Genomic DNA, 14,223 nt, shown 5'->3' on the forward strand with positions numbered 1-14,223 from the left:
CGTTCTTATTTTAGGTATACCGGCATCGCAAAAGGGGTGCTCCAACTGCGGCGTCGGCCGTGCCGTCAGTTTTCACCTTTTTTGCGATGCCCATTTATGCATTTACTAATGGATTTTTTTTTTCTTTTTCTTTGCAGATATTCATTTAGAAATTAACTCAGTACTTATTGAGCAGTCACTGAATGCCACCAGCTTGAAGAAAAACTTTGTTCGAAATTTAATCGGTTAATGTTTGAGCGGCGAGTGCGAGTTGTTTGAGTACGCGGAATGAGGGACGCTCTTCTGGGTCGTGAGACCAGCATTTCTTCATCACGTCGTAAATTTCCTTTGTGCATGACTTTGGTTTCTCTAATATAATACCTCGTTGAACACGTTCCACAACTTCGGTATTCTTGAGGCGACCATACGGCATTTTACCACAGGTGAATACTTCCCACATTAATACTCCATATGCCCAAACATCACTTTTGGAAGAGAATCGTGTGTAGTTTAAAACTTCAGGAGGTGCCCATCTAATAGGAAACTTGGTGCCGCCTGAACTTGTATATTTATCGTCCAAAACGTAGCGCGCCAAACCGAAATCGGTCACTTTTACTACATTTTCTGAGCCGACAAGGCAATTTCGTGCAGCCAAAATCACGATGGATGTAGTTGTGGCGTTCCAAGTAAGCCATACAATTGCTGACCTGTATGCACATATCCAATAATAAGCCCATATTTTCAATAAATGGCGTCTCGTGGCGTCGCAAATAGTTTAATAGCGAGCCATGGTTCATATATTCGGTGACAATATATATCGGGCGATGTTTAGCGCAGACGCCATATAATTGCACTAAATTGGGATGTTGCAATTTGGTCATCACTTTGGCTTCCTCAATGAAGTCATCCTCGGACATGGTACCCTCTTTCATCATTTTAACAGCAGTATCAATAGAGCCACGCCATTTACCACGTCGTACTACACCAAATTGTCCCGAACCGAGCTCTTCCATTAACATCAGCTCCATTGGATGGATTTCCCATTTATCATGCGACAATCCTGCTGTTGGTGGCAATGGTCTATCACAAGGCGATGATTTCAAACGACACGCTAAGCCGCCTGAGTTATGCCGGTGATAATTTATTAGATCGGGTATCGTTTCGCAGCAAGGTTTCTCACTCAAATAATATTCTCCTCTCGCATTTTGTTTAATACGATAATGTTTGACTTGTGATTGCGGAACTTTGGTATGTAAGGACAGTGTGTAAAGACATTTTGTTGAGGATTTCGCACTACAAAACAGCCCTCCTTGTCGCCTTGTTTTAATAGTGATTCAGCGCGTTGTCGTGACAGATCACCAACATACCACTCATAACGATCTAGACCCAGTAATGCTTTGGGCTTGACATAGTTGCTAGGAATGTAACCAACATTTCCCAAAGCATCTTTCACCTTCCACCAATGCTCTTGAGAATCATCGATCACTTCGTATTCCGCATTTTTTTCAAGTGACAAATCTCCACCTTCGATGGCTTTGAATGGATACAGCGCCACCACAACTTTGACAAAATGGGAATTGTCCTTAACTTTAGAATTTGGAGTACCCGGCGTTGGAATACCACCCGGCATTGTGGTCTCCAACAAAGTTGTGCCGCTGTTTAAAATATTTGGTGATTGCTTAAATGTGGTAACGGAAGGTTGTATGGGTGCAGTTGTGGGCGTTGAGCTGCCCAAACTTCCCGAACTTTTATGATGCAGATTGAATTGGCTTGTTGAGGTGGAGTTATTCGGACTAATGCTACGAGTTGAATTCTGCGCAGGAGAGCTTCCCGTGCTCGGATTATTATTTGCTTCTAGCCAATGCGTTGCTGCCTGACAACCGAACGTTGCACGACTAATGCCTTTACAGCAGGACCAACGTGTACCAGTCCAAAGACCAGGATGATAACGATATGACTTGGGTGTGTTTGTTTCTTCACAAACTTGTCTTATGGTACGCATCCAATCATTGCGCTCTTTCTCAGTACTTTCTTATAAATATAAAATATACTGTGGCACAGAACGTCCAGACTGGTGTTGTTGATCATTGTTGGAAGACTCACAGTAACTAACTTGAAATGGAAAACCACTCGGCGCAAAAGGATCTCCACCCTCGCCGCTAACAACAGCAGTTTCGACTATGCGAACGCCCTTCACTGGTACCCGACCACGCTCCCGACGCCGCTCAACATTTTCCATATCAAAATAGGATAATGACTTTTTCGTAAGTTCAAACCACCGTTGTTTCTAATTGACTGGTGTAAATCGTTTCTTATTTTGCGCGCGCTTCACCATCGATCCACTTTTAACAACATCATATAATCTCTCCGATACTTTATCCATTCTGCTTTGAAATGATTTGCTACTGCATACAGTTGAAGTTGAGGAACGAATACTGCTATGGTTGGAACACTGCATGTCCGCCAACAGCAGTTGTTTTGGCAAAGAGGAGGTTGAGGAGTGATTGTTACTCGAGTGTAGCACCTTACGTTTTTATGCAGCCTGATTTTCATCGGTTATGATTTTGAATGAAGCGACGGGCTGCAATGACTTGTGGTAATGTGCACACATGACATGTGGACATTTACTTCATTAGTCCAGCTGAAAATGCCCTTTAACATCAACGAAAGAAATTGCTTGATATCATCAAGATTCTGTTATCAACAAAATATTAAGACTCAGCTTACTACCGAATTTCCTTTTCTGCATCGTAGTTTCTCAACCAACTTCATTAACAGGAGCTCATTGGTAGTACAATTGTAGTCTAAAATATCGCCGATGAAAGCTCCAACCAATCCCTCCGTAGGGAAAAACGTTTTATATGTGGTTTGAGCTTTCATGGATGATATAAACGTATTTACATAAATGAAGATGTGCGATGGAAACTTCATATTTCCTTTTCAATAAAATTAGGTGTCATTAGCTTCCCGGTAAACCACGTGACGCTTATATGCCTCCACAATTCCTTGCGGACGTTACGAAACCGATGAAATTTGATGACTGGATCCGGAAGTACCCAATTTATCTGGTGGTGCACTGTAACGAGTTACACATCCATTCACGAAACGCAGCTATCAGTCAATGAACAAAGAGAGGGTGAGTTTAATTCCATTACTAGAGGTTTGTTCTTCGATGAGCAATCTGGACGTGTTTCTTGTACGAAGTAGGGAAACGGGGAATAATTCAATCCCCTTCAGTGAAATGGTAGTATACAAGTATCTTTGGTAGTTAAAAATTTAATGGGCCGAATGACCAGGTAGTATATTAGTGGTGATATTAAATTTGTAAAAGCCAAAGGTTTTGGGGAAATAATTCATTTTTCTACTAAATATTTCGTGAATTGATAAAGTAATGTTGGTTTGGTCATTCTGTCCGAAATTGTTTGAAGAGTGGCGTATGTTAGAATTTTATTCAAAAACGCACTATCTCAAATTTGTTGCCAAACCTCCCAATATGAGCATGAGTGCAATGCATTTTGTCGTAAGAAAAACTAATGGAACGCATTTCGAGATGCAGCGTTCCTTAATCTAACTCTAATATAGGGCGGTTTTTGGGGTGGTACGACCCTCAGCAGTTGCAAGGAACTGGCAAAAACAAAACTAAAAGAAAATGGCTTATTGCCTTAGAACTTCATATTCCTCCCTTGACTTTGACAGAAATGTTAAGCTTTGTCTTAAATTTATACAAAAAACAATGTTTCGACGCTGCATGTAGTCGGATAGCATTTATGCATGCATGCATTTCCTTGCACGCAAAATTAATGCGCTATTAATCTGAATGCTTAGAATTTTAAAAATTATTTGAAAGTTTTGGGGGTTTTCATTCGAAGTTTGGAATAGTCAGGTGCTTTTCTTAAATATTCGGACTGGCTTAATTCGGATTTCTAAAATTATAAACCACTGCTAATATCTGGGGCAGATGAGTTTTCTCATCAGCGGTAGGCTTGCGATGGGCCTCGTTGGGTGCCAACGAGTGCAGCTGTTTCTGTGGCAGATTTGTTCGCCCTTCTGCGGTAGGCGTTTCTGTTGTCCTCGTTATGGGATAACGAGTGAATTGGGGTTGCTTTTTGAAAATTGTAAATAAAATAGGCCGAAGGCCTTTATGTTCTGTGGCAGATAGCGGATCTGCGTTAGGGCTGTTCTGGTATTCTCGTTATGGGATAACGAGTGAGTGGTATGGTGTCCTCGTTCGGGGAGCGAGTCGATTGTGGGATATTTTCTGGTGTCCTCGCTCTGGATAAGCGAGTGAATTTGGGTTTGTTTTGGATCTCGATAGGAAGGTGGAGTTCGGAAGGGAGTGAGGGAGAGGAACGGAGGGATTGTTATGAGGAGCTATTGGCCTTCTCGCAATCCATCTCCTCCGTTGGAAGAAGGATCAGTTTGACCAAAGGTCGTCTGACTTGACCCTTCTCTGTTATGAGGTCGACTACGCGAACTCGGTTATCTTCGCCGTGGTGTACGCTGACGACTCTACCTAGCGTCCACTCGTTGGGAGATAAGTTGTCCTCTTTGAGGACAGCGAGTTCTCCCACTTTTATATTTTCTTTGGGATGTTTCCACTTTACCCGTTTTTGAAGTTCGGATAGATATTCCACCTTCCATCGTTTGCAGAAAGTGTGATGGAGGGCTTTGAGTTTCTGCCACCGATTGATCATCGAGGTAGAGCTCTGGCATCTGGTTCTGGTCGAGCCAGCAGGTGGCTACCGGTTAGGAAATGTCCTGTGGTTAGTGGTTCCAGATCCGTTGGGTCATTTGACCCTGGACTGAGCGGGAGCGAGTTGAGGCAAGCCTCAATCCTGCACAAAAGTGTGTGGAATTCCTCCATGGTGTACTTGTGGGGAGATGCGATCTTTTTGAAGTGGCTTTTGAAGCTCTTCACTCCCGCCTCCCTCAAGCCGCCCATATGTGGAGCAGCGGCGGGAATTAAATGCCAGCTTAATGCTTAATGGCTGTACTTTGAGACTGTTTTGTCTCAGCTTTCTGTCAGGAAGGCTTTAAATTCGGATCGTAAAGATCTTGACGCTCCGACAAAGTTAGTACCATTGTCGGAGTATATGTTTTTCGGACATCCTTTCTCGCGATAAAACGCGAAAAGGCTGCGAGAAAGCATGGGGTACTAAGGTCACTAGTGGCTTCTAAGTGGATGGCCTTAGTGGCTAAACAGACAAATAGGCATACGTAGCCTTTGGACAGTCGACATCCCCTACCGCGGCAGCTTTTGATGTTGAAAGACCCCGCGAAATCTACCCCGGTATTGGTGAACGCGCGGGTAAAGGTAGTACGTTCGCAGGGAAGGGTACCCATAAGTTGGGACTGCGCCTGCTTCCTGTGAATTATGCAGGTTTTGCAATTGTGGATGATGGCTCTGATCATTGTCTTGACATTCGGAATCCAATACTGGGTTCGAATAAGGCGGAGCATGAGCTGGTTCTCGCCATGAAGGGAATCATGATGAATCATCATGACTGCAAGGCGAGACAGCCTGCAATTGTAAGGCAAGATGATCGGATGCCGCTCATTGTATGACATGTCTTTTGAAGCCCCTAGACGCCCTCCTGTTCTGATAATATCATCTTTGTCGATGTATGGGTTGAGTGACAGGATTTCACTCTTCCGATCAATAGGTTCCCTATTTTTTAATTTTAAATATTCTGTACCGTAAAATTGTTTCTGGCAGACTCGTATTAATGCCTAAGTCGTTGCCTTAATCTCATCGGCTGAGATTATGCACGACTTTTCTTGGAACACGGCTTTAGTTTTAGGATGCGTTCTTTTATAGAATCTCCTAACATAAGACAGGACTTTCGACGCTCGTGGTAAATCTGAAAATCGGTCAAGAATATCTATATGATCTACCCTTGTCGTGGCTTATGATTGTGCCCTCTTCTCCTCAACGGACGTTTTGTATTCGGTCTCTTGTGCTGGCCAGTGGGAATTGTGTTCTTGCAACCAAGAAGGTCCCTGCCACCACAACGAATTGTTGACCAACTCTGATGCAAGTAGTCCTCTGCTTCCTAGATCCGCTGGATTAGATTCCGAGTCCACGTGAAGCCAGTCCTTGCTACCGACCATATCGATGGCCTTAGTGATTCGGTGTGCGACGAAGGTTGACCAGGAACAGGGCGGCTTTCTTATCCATGCGAGTACGATGGTTGAATCCGTCCAGAGGTGAACTTTTGCTGGCCCATTATGAATTTTTCGGAATATCGATTTCATGGTTCTGCAAGCAGCACGGCGCCGTAGAGTTCTAAACGTGGTAGCGAGATGGTTTTCACTGGAGCTACTCTGGTTTTTGCTAAAAGTAAGTGTATGAAAACCTGATCGTCTCTTTTCACGCGCATGTATACCGCTGCCGCATATGCCTTCTCGGAAGCGTCACAGAAGCCGCGGATTTCTATGTCGTCCTCCGGTGAAAAATTTACCCACCGCGGTATCCTATTGTTATCTATTTCGCTATAGTGTTGGGTGAAATTTTCCCACGGTTCTAAGGTAGTTGGGGAGACTGGTTCGTCCCACCCGGTGCCCTCTAACCAGATATTCCTCATTAGTATTTTTGCCACCATAACCATTGGTGCAAGCCAGCCTAAAGGGTCTAAAAGTTTGGCTATAGCGGATAGGATTGCGCGTTTGGTGATGTTCTCGCCATTCTCTAAAGCTCCTGCTGTAAAGTAAAACATGTCTGAGTGCGCGTTCCATCGTATTCCGAGTGCCTTCACCGAGCTAGCCTCTTCAAACGCTAGGAAGTCCTCGCTGAGCAGATCCGTTTTGGGGATGTCCTGAAGGATTTCCTCACAATTTGATGTCCACTTGCGCAATGGAAAGCCAGCTGAGTGTAATGCTTCGCGAATCTCGTTTCTTGCTCTGATAGTTGACGCTATTGTATGTCCGCCAGATAAAACGTCGTCGACATACATACTTTCGCGTAATATACCCGATGCTATTGGGTGGGTATTTTCTACATCATCAGCCAATTGTAGAAGTGACCGTATCGCGAGGTAGGGGGCGCAGTTTACACCAAATGTGACAGTAATTAGTTCGTAAAGACTGATGGGTTCGTTGGGGGATGTTCGATGGACAATTCTTTGAAATTTGGCGTGTTTATCGGTCACCCAAATTTGCCTATACATCTTTTCTATGTCGCTATGAAAGACAAAGCCGTAAAGTCTCCAACGTAGAATTAAAATGGGCAAGTCTACTTGTAGTACTGGGCCTGGGTGGAGTATGTCGTTTAGACTAATGCCATTCGCCGTCGGACTTGACGCGTTGAAGACGACGCGCACCTTGGTAGTGGTATATTCCGCTTTTACAACGGCGTGGTGGGGCAGGAAATAATTATCCGAATCGTCGGATGGTACATTATTCTTGATTTTTCTCATATGTCCAATCGTTTCGTATTCGGATAACACCCGAACATACTCTTTCCCTAACTCTTGGTTTTTCAGTAATCGCCCCTCATTTCTGAAGAATTGTGAACATGCGCGCTTTAGGGACGGTCCTAATGCAATCTTCTCAGGATTATCCTGCCTGAGTGGTAGCGAAACTGTATATCTTCCACTTTCATCACGTTTTGTTGTGTCCTTAAATAATTGTTCACCATACCTTTCTTCTTCGTTAAGCATTTTATTTTTGGGAACATTTTCTATCTCCCAGAAAGCTTTTAATTGGTTGTCCAATGCAACCTCGTTGTAAAATGACACGATGCTCTTCGTTGGACTCGGTGCAACTCGACCGGTTAGTATCCAACCGAACACTGTCTCTTGGGCCAGAAGTGTATTAAGTACATTCTTTTTCAGACCGCTCATTATAATTTGGGGATATATGTCTCCACCAAGTATGAGGTCTACATCTTCGTTGACGTAGAACCTCTTGTTTGTCAGAACCAAGACTGGGAATGCCTGCATAGTCATCGTGTTGATATGGCAGGATGGCAGATTCCCAGTATGTTTGGCTAGAATTAGAACTGGAGTAGTCAAGCTGAAGCATGTATCCACTGGTGAACGTAATTCGATGGTGGATGCCTCTCTAACATGAGCAGATACTGCATTGGTGATGCCCGACACTTGGGCATGCATTTTCCTCGCCGGCAAATTGATTCTGCGTTTCAGTCTTTCTGTCATGAAAGAACATTCAGACCCTGAATCAATTAATGCCCGCGCGGAGAATTTGGTACCATTATGGTGAATGTGTATGCGAGCAGTTCCTAATAGCACGCCTGTGCTGGAATTGGCATGACAGGATTTTACATTCTGGTTTGCAGATTGTCGCGCCTGTGCTGATGTTGTTGGGATATTATCCGCATCTTTGAAAGTATTGCGCAGAGCAGTTTGCTGAGATGTATCCGCATGCAGGAGCGTGTGGTGACGAGAGTGGCATTTGGAACAGTTTTAGGAACTGGTGCACTTCGTCACGGTGTGTCCTGGGGATAAGCAATTCAGGCAGCCATTTGTGGATTTTATAAATTTAATCCTTTCTACTGGGGTTAACTCGCAGAAGCGTGAACAGTTGCGTAATCTGTGTTCAGGGGATTTACACATTTTACAAATTGATTTTATTGTTTTCTTGGATACTTTTGTTTGAAAAGCACCAAGTCTTTTCGTAGGGATTTCTGACGATTGTCGAGACGCGTTTGGTTTTTGCACTTTCGAAGTGGCATGCCCTGTAAAACCGGACACTGTTTCAAGTGACTGAAACCGATTAGACAGGAATTTATCCATATCCTCCCACTTGGATATGTCAATTTTATTGTCTATACTTTGCTCCCAAAGAGCCAACGTGCTCTCTGGTAACTTGGTTGAACAGAGATAGGTCAGGATTGCATCCCAATTGGAAGTGTCAATTTTGTGGCTTTTGAGGGACGAAATACAATTATTTATATCATTTTGTAGCTTTTTATTGAACTGCCACACTCACTTTCTACCTTTTTTAAGTTAAATAAAATTTGTAGTTGTGTGTTAACTAAGATATGTTTGTTGTCGTATCTTTCACACAAGTTTTCCCAGGCCATCTCGAAACCTTCATTTGTGAGAGGGCATTTTTTAAGGATGTCTTTTGTTTCGCCCTGCGTTTTGTTGTTGAGATGGAATAACTTTTCCACCCATTTCAAGCTAGAATTGTTTATATAAATTGCCGTGAACAGGTCACGAAATGTTGGCCAAGACAGATAATCCCCTTTAAAAACTTCCGTGTCGCAAGCAGGGAGGCGAATTGTATGCCCATGAGGTTCTTGCTCAGGGTTGATGTTCTTTTCATCCTTCTTGTATTTTTCTGCCTCAGCAGATATAGACGCTGAACATCGCACGTAGATTGCGTATGCTGCCTTTTGCTTCTTTCTGACCGCCATAACGTCATCCGCTGACAGCTCATCAGATCCCAATAGCGAATCAAACGCAGACTTTACCTTCTTCCACAAGGACCGCAACTCTTTTTGCTGTATTGCAAGCGTGTGTTTGCTATGGTCGCTTTCCGGAATAAGGCTGTAATCTTTATCAAACTCTGCGATTGATTCTGCTAAACGATTGTTTTATTTACGTTTATTAACGAGAAAATTTCCGATTGGAAAAATAGAACTCTTCAGAGTTAAAATGCCTGCCCAGCCCTAAATAAAAACTATTGAACTTCGAAGTTTATTATTTATTTTGTTTATTGCAGATTTTGTCAGAGTAGCGACAATGAAAAGGGTTTATTTTATGGACTTTTTGTCACAGCAGCGACAACAGCAGAAAGGTTTAATTTTCAGAATTTTTGTCTCAGCGGCAACAACAAAAATGGGGGGACCACTCACCACCTCCACAGATAATGGGTGTATTTTTGAAAAAGTGAAAAAATGCGTGCGATATTCGAAACCAAGTGCAAAAAAAAAAAAGTGTAAAAAGTGAAGTGAGCACCGGATTAATTAATTAAATTGAACTTAATTTCGTGTTTGTGATGTGCAAAAAACAACAACACAAAACTATTTAGTATGGTGCGGAAAATGAGGTTAGGTTACCCTCTTCCTTGTGTTGTGTCTGGAAAACCTTACCACTGGCGGGGGGATAGACCAGATAATCACAAGGACTGAAATAAAGGCTAACAAACCAAGCGATTTAACCTTTGAAAATAGAAAAATAAGTTGGTGCTCACTAAATAATTTCCCTTTTTTAATTTTTATTTTTTTTATTTTAATTTTTCGCGCACTACACGGGTTTTTTCCTTCTTTTGCAAAAAAAACGACACTCAAAAAAAAGTGGCAAGAAATATAACACTTACTTCTTATTATTTGTTGTGCTGTGGATCTGGTGGTTCTGCTAGGATGTGCTGTAGTTCTGGTCACTTGTGTATAATATAAACTCCAACTTTTTCCTTGTTTCAATTTTTGGCTGCTGTGATCTGCTGTGGCAAATAAAATTTTTTGTGGCAATCCTCTGGCAAATTGTGTAGTAGGCAAAATTGTGCTGCGTTGTAGACTGTAATTTAGGCTTTTCGTTCTTTTTTTTTGGGTGCGTAAGGACCAATGTTCGGCCTGAGTGCGTCGTAAACCGGCAGTGGGTAGGCGCACAAGGGTCGATCTCGGGAAGGTTCACTCGAAATACAACAAAAAGAACACAAAGAGGAATATCCTCGTTATAATATAATATTTAATTCAGAGTGAAGGAAAATATACAATGTGGATACAATATTAACTTGGTGTTTTAAGTGACGATGGTGATCCTGGGCGGTGTGAACTGCTTGGCGGTCGATCATAAAAGAGGCCGGTTGTCGCGTTGATGACAACCGCTAAGCCGCGGAAAAAGGTCCTCTGGTATTAAGGAGGGAAAAAAACCACACACACAGCTACCCCTACGTGTACGTGCATGGGTGCTGACAACCTGCACACACACACATGCATGTGTATGAAATGCATGCATGTGCATGCATGCACACAAGTGCCGCGTGAGTGTGGGTGGCTGGAAATATTAGTAAAAAATTAGGGAGGGGCGCCGTCAATGAAGTGAAAGTTAGGCATTGGGCCTAAACAACTGTCTCGAAATACGTGACTTTCTATACCTGGCTATACTTTCTTTGCAAATACAAATGACCATTATTCAGCGGGTGGTGTTGGAGTTTTTGTACGAAGTACTTACGAATGTGAATATTCAGAATATAATATTACGAGCGCTTACATTTTAAAGATATCTTTAAGGTTGGATTCCAAGGTTTTCAGTTTCATGTGGGTCTACAGGCTACACTCGGTCTCTGTTCAGACATTTTTGGATGAGTTTTCAAATCTTCATTGCAGTGAAAATTCTGGTAATTTTTTTATTATAAGTGACCTTAATTTAGATATCCTCAACCTGAGTGCTTTAACTTATAGCTGCTTAATCCTTATGACTAATCATGGGCTAGCATCCTTTTTAAATGAACCTACTCGTAGTGTTTCTGGTAGCTTTCTCGACTATGTATTTGTTCGCAGCAGCAGTTATATATTTAATATTGTTACTGGCATAAATCTCAATCTCCAAATTACAGACCATTCTATGAATAGCTTAGTAATAAACATTACACGCAAAAAAAAAAAAAGCGGAGTAACGCTCATTCTAAATTAACCAAGATTAATTTAAATTTTAAAATATACAGGCAGCAAACTTTTCTTTCCCTCCACCTAGGTCCGAAATAAAGCTGAAACCTTGGATCTGCAAACGGTTGGTTAAAACGATCCGCCTTAAAAATAAGCTTGGGAGAAAGTGCGCTCAATATCCGTCCAATACGAAGATTCGTAGTCGATATCAAGGCTTATGTAAAAAGTTAAGGAAAGAAGTCCGTTTTGAACGCGACAGTTTCTATAGAAACGAGTTCAGAGATCGTATGGGAACCCAAAGAAGGAATGGAAGGTAATAAACAATCTTTTAAATCGGAGTTCTAAATCAGTCGACTCATCAATTGTTTTATCCCAAAGTGATGTAAACATTTCTGATCCCAAAATTGTAGCAAATCTCTTTAACGGTCACTTTTCTTCAATCGGTCAAACTCACAAAATTGCAGGCCCATTCGAAACTTCGTTAATGAACCCTATATTTTCGACCGACTTCAGGTAGCAGTTTTTTCTTTGCACCTTTAACCGGCGCTGAATTATTAAAAGCAGCTAATCCTTTATATAACTCTAGATCTTGTGGCTCTGATGGAATTTCCAACAGGTTTTGAAAATGTCGCTTTAAGTTTAGTCGACATTTTAATTTATTTGTTTAACAAAAGCATTTTTTCTGGAATTTTTCCTACTGTCTTGAAATTTGCTGTAGTCATTCCCTTATTTAAAAAGGGTAACAAAAAAGATATAAACAATTACCGACCCAATTTCTTTACTTTCTTCCATCTCGAAAACTAGAAGAGCTTATATGAGTTTTTAAGCAGGGATTACCCTTATTGAAATATTTACTTGAAGCTATTTAAATTTATAATTTATTGAATAATTTTGAGAAAAATTTAAACAACGTGACATCAGGACGGACAAGGCGACAGCTGTTTCGATTATACCTTGTAAATCTCTTCAAATCCTTTTCTCCCGGTAGTGGGATTTGAACCCGCACTCCTACGTCATGCCTTAGTTGTTGTAAACCTTATCCCAATTGCCTTCTTTGCATATTTCCTTTATTCCCATTCAATACTTCGTATGGCATTATGTGGTAAAGCGGCTTCGAAGAAACTTGGTGTTGTTGCTTTTGTTCTATTTATAGAGCTACAACGAATTAACCAATGTTGTCTATTTGTATGAGTTTTTAAGCGGGGATTACCCTTATTGCTTTAAATGTATGAAAACCTTTATTTGAAACAATTTATAATTTATTTAATAATTTTTGAAAAAATTTAAACAATGTGAGATCAGGACGGAGAAGGCGACAGCTGTTTCGATTATACCTTGTAAATCTCTTCAAAACCTTTTTCCCCCAGGAGTGTGTGAGCGCAACTTTCATCAGTACCAAGATTAAATAGTTTCTAAAGTTTAACATTTTCTTTGACTGGTGATCATTTTAGCGTCAGACGTACGATAACTGTCAAACGAACGGAGAGACGTGATATATTCATTTCCATGGAAAAACGTTTTGGCTCGGCCCTTTTTTCTGTTCAGCTGCTGATGAGGCGACACGCGTTTTTTTTTCAATCCGAATAAATCAGAAGTTATGGCAAACCATTTTGCTATTGTAGTAACAGTTTAATACATAGAACTTACAATAATATAACGCGATTGAAGTATTTTTGTGAAATTTATACAAGCACGCCGAAAATAGTTTCAAAAACGGACAGGCGGAAAAGTCGACAAACATTTTGGTTTACATCTGAACCGCCGACTTTAAAATTAAACATTTCAAGAAATGAGTTGCGCTTTTTCCCTGCGAGTTTGTCTTCAGTGACTTACTTAGTACTTTGTTTACTTAAGCCTCAATCTCTACGAAAAAAGTGGGTTTGTCCAATACCAGAAAAAAGTTGATTTTGTCGCATAGCGTTATTATTATAAATACGAAGCAACAGGTTTGACTCACTTATTTACTTTGACTTCCCCTATTCATGATATTTGGCATATCTTTATTAACTTTTCAATGCAAACCCTGCAATTTTTCCTCCAAAAATATCATGAGTTCAGGTCGAAGTATAATAAGAATCAGGTAAAATAACAGTTGCAATAAATATAGAAAGTGCTACAACTTCTTTGTTTAATATTTTAGTAATATGGTTTCAAAGCAACATTTTCTTGAATTTTCAAGTACTTTCGTTTGGTAAGGAAAAAACATACATTAGCTGACCTAATCATGTGAAAACGACTTCATAGCTTAAAAGGACATTAAGCTGAAATGACATATCAATTTTAAAAATCTGACGTCAAATAACCAAGTTACAACGAAAAAACCTTTTTGGCTGTATTTCGAAGGATAAAAAAATTAAAAAACATTTTTCCGAAACCTCTCAACATAATCTTCAAATTTAGGGGCGGACATTAGCAACTTTTTATACCTTTCATGAAAATGAAATGGTATATTAATTTCGTCACGAAACCGAAAATTGTAAGTCCTTAAAGGAAAATAGATAGACCCACCATTAAGTATACCGAAATAATCAGGTTGAAGAGCTGAGTTGATTTAGCCATGTCCGTCTGTCCGTCTGCCTGTTTGTATGCAAACTGGTGCCCTCAATTTTTGAGATATCTTGATAAAATTTGGTGAGCGGATGTATTTGGGTGTACGATTAGACCATTTGTCG

The 14,223-nt window shown here is 41.0% G+C and overlaps 1 pseudogene; it reads right to left on the reverse strand.

The window, feature by feature from the left end:
- Positions 1-217: 217 nt before the first annotated feature.
- Positions 218-2,437, reverse strand: LOC137241633 (tyrosine-protein kinase Btk-like; annotated as a pseudogene).
- Between the last annotated feature and the right edge of the window lie 11,786 nt (positions 2,438-14,223).

Source organism: Eurosta solidaginis, chromosome 2 (genome assembly GCF_040869045.1).
Source record: "Eurosta solidaginis isolate ZX-2024a chromosome 2, ASM4086904v1, whole genome shotgun sequence".
Classification (NCBI taxonomy): Eukaryota; Metazoa; Arthropoda; class Insecta; order Diptera; family Tephritidae; genus Eurosta; species Eurosta solidaginis.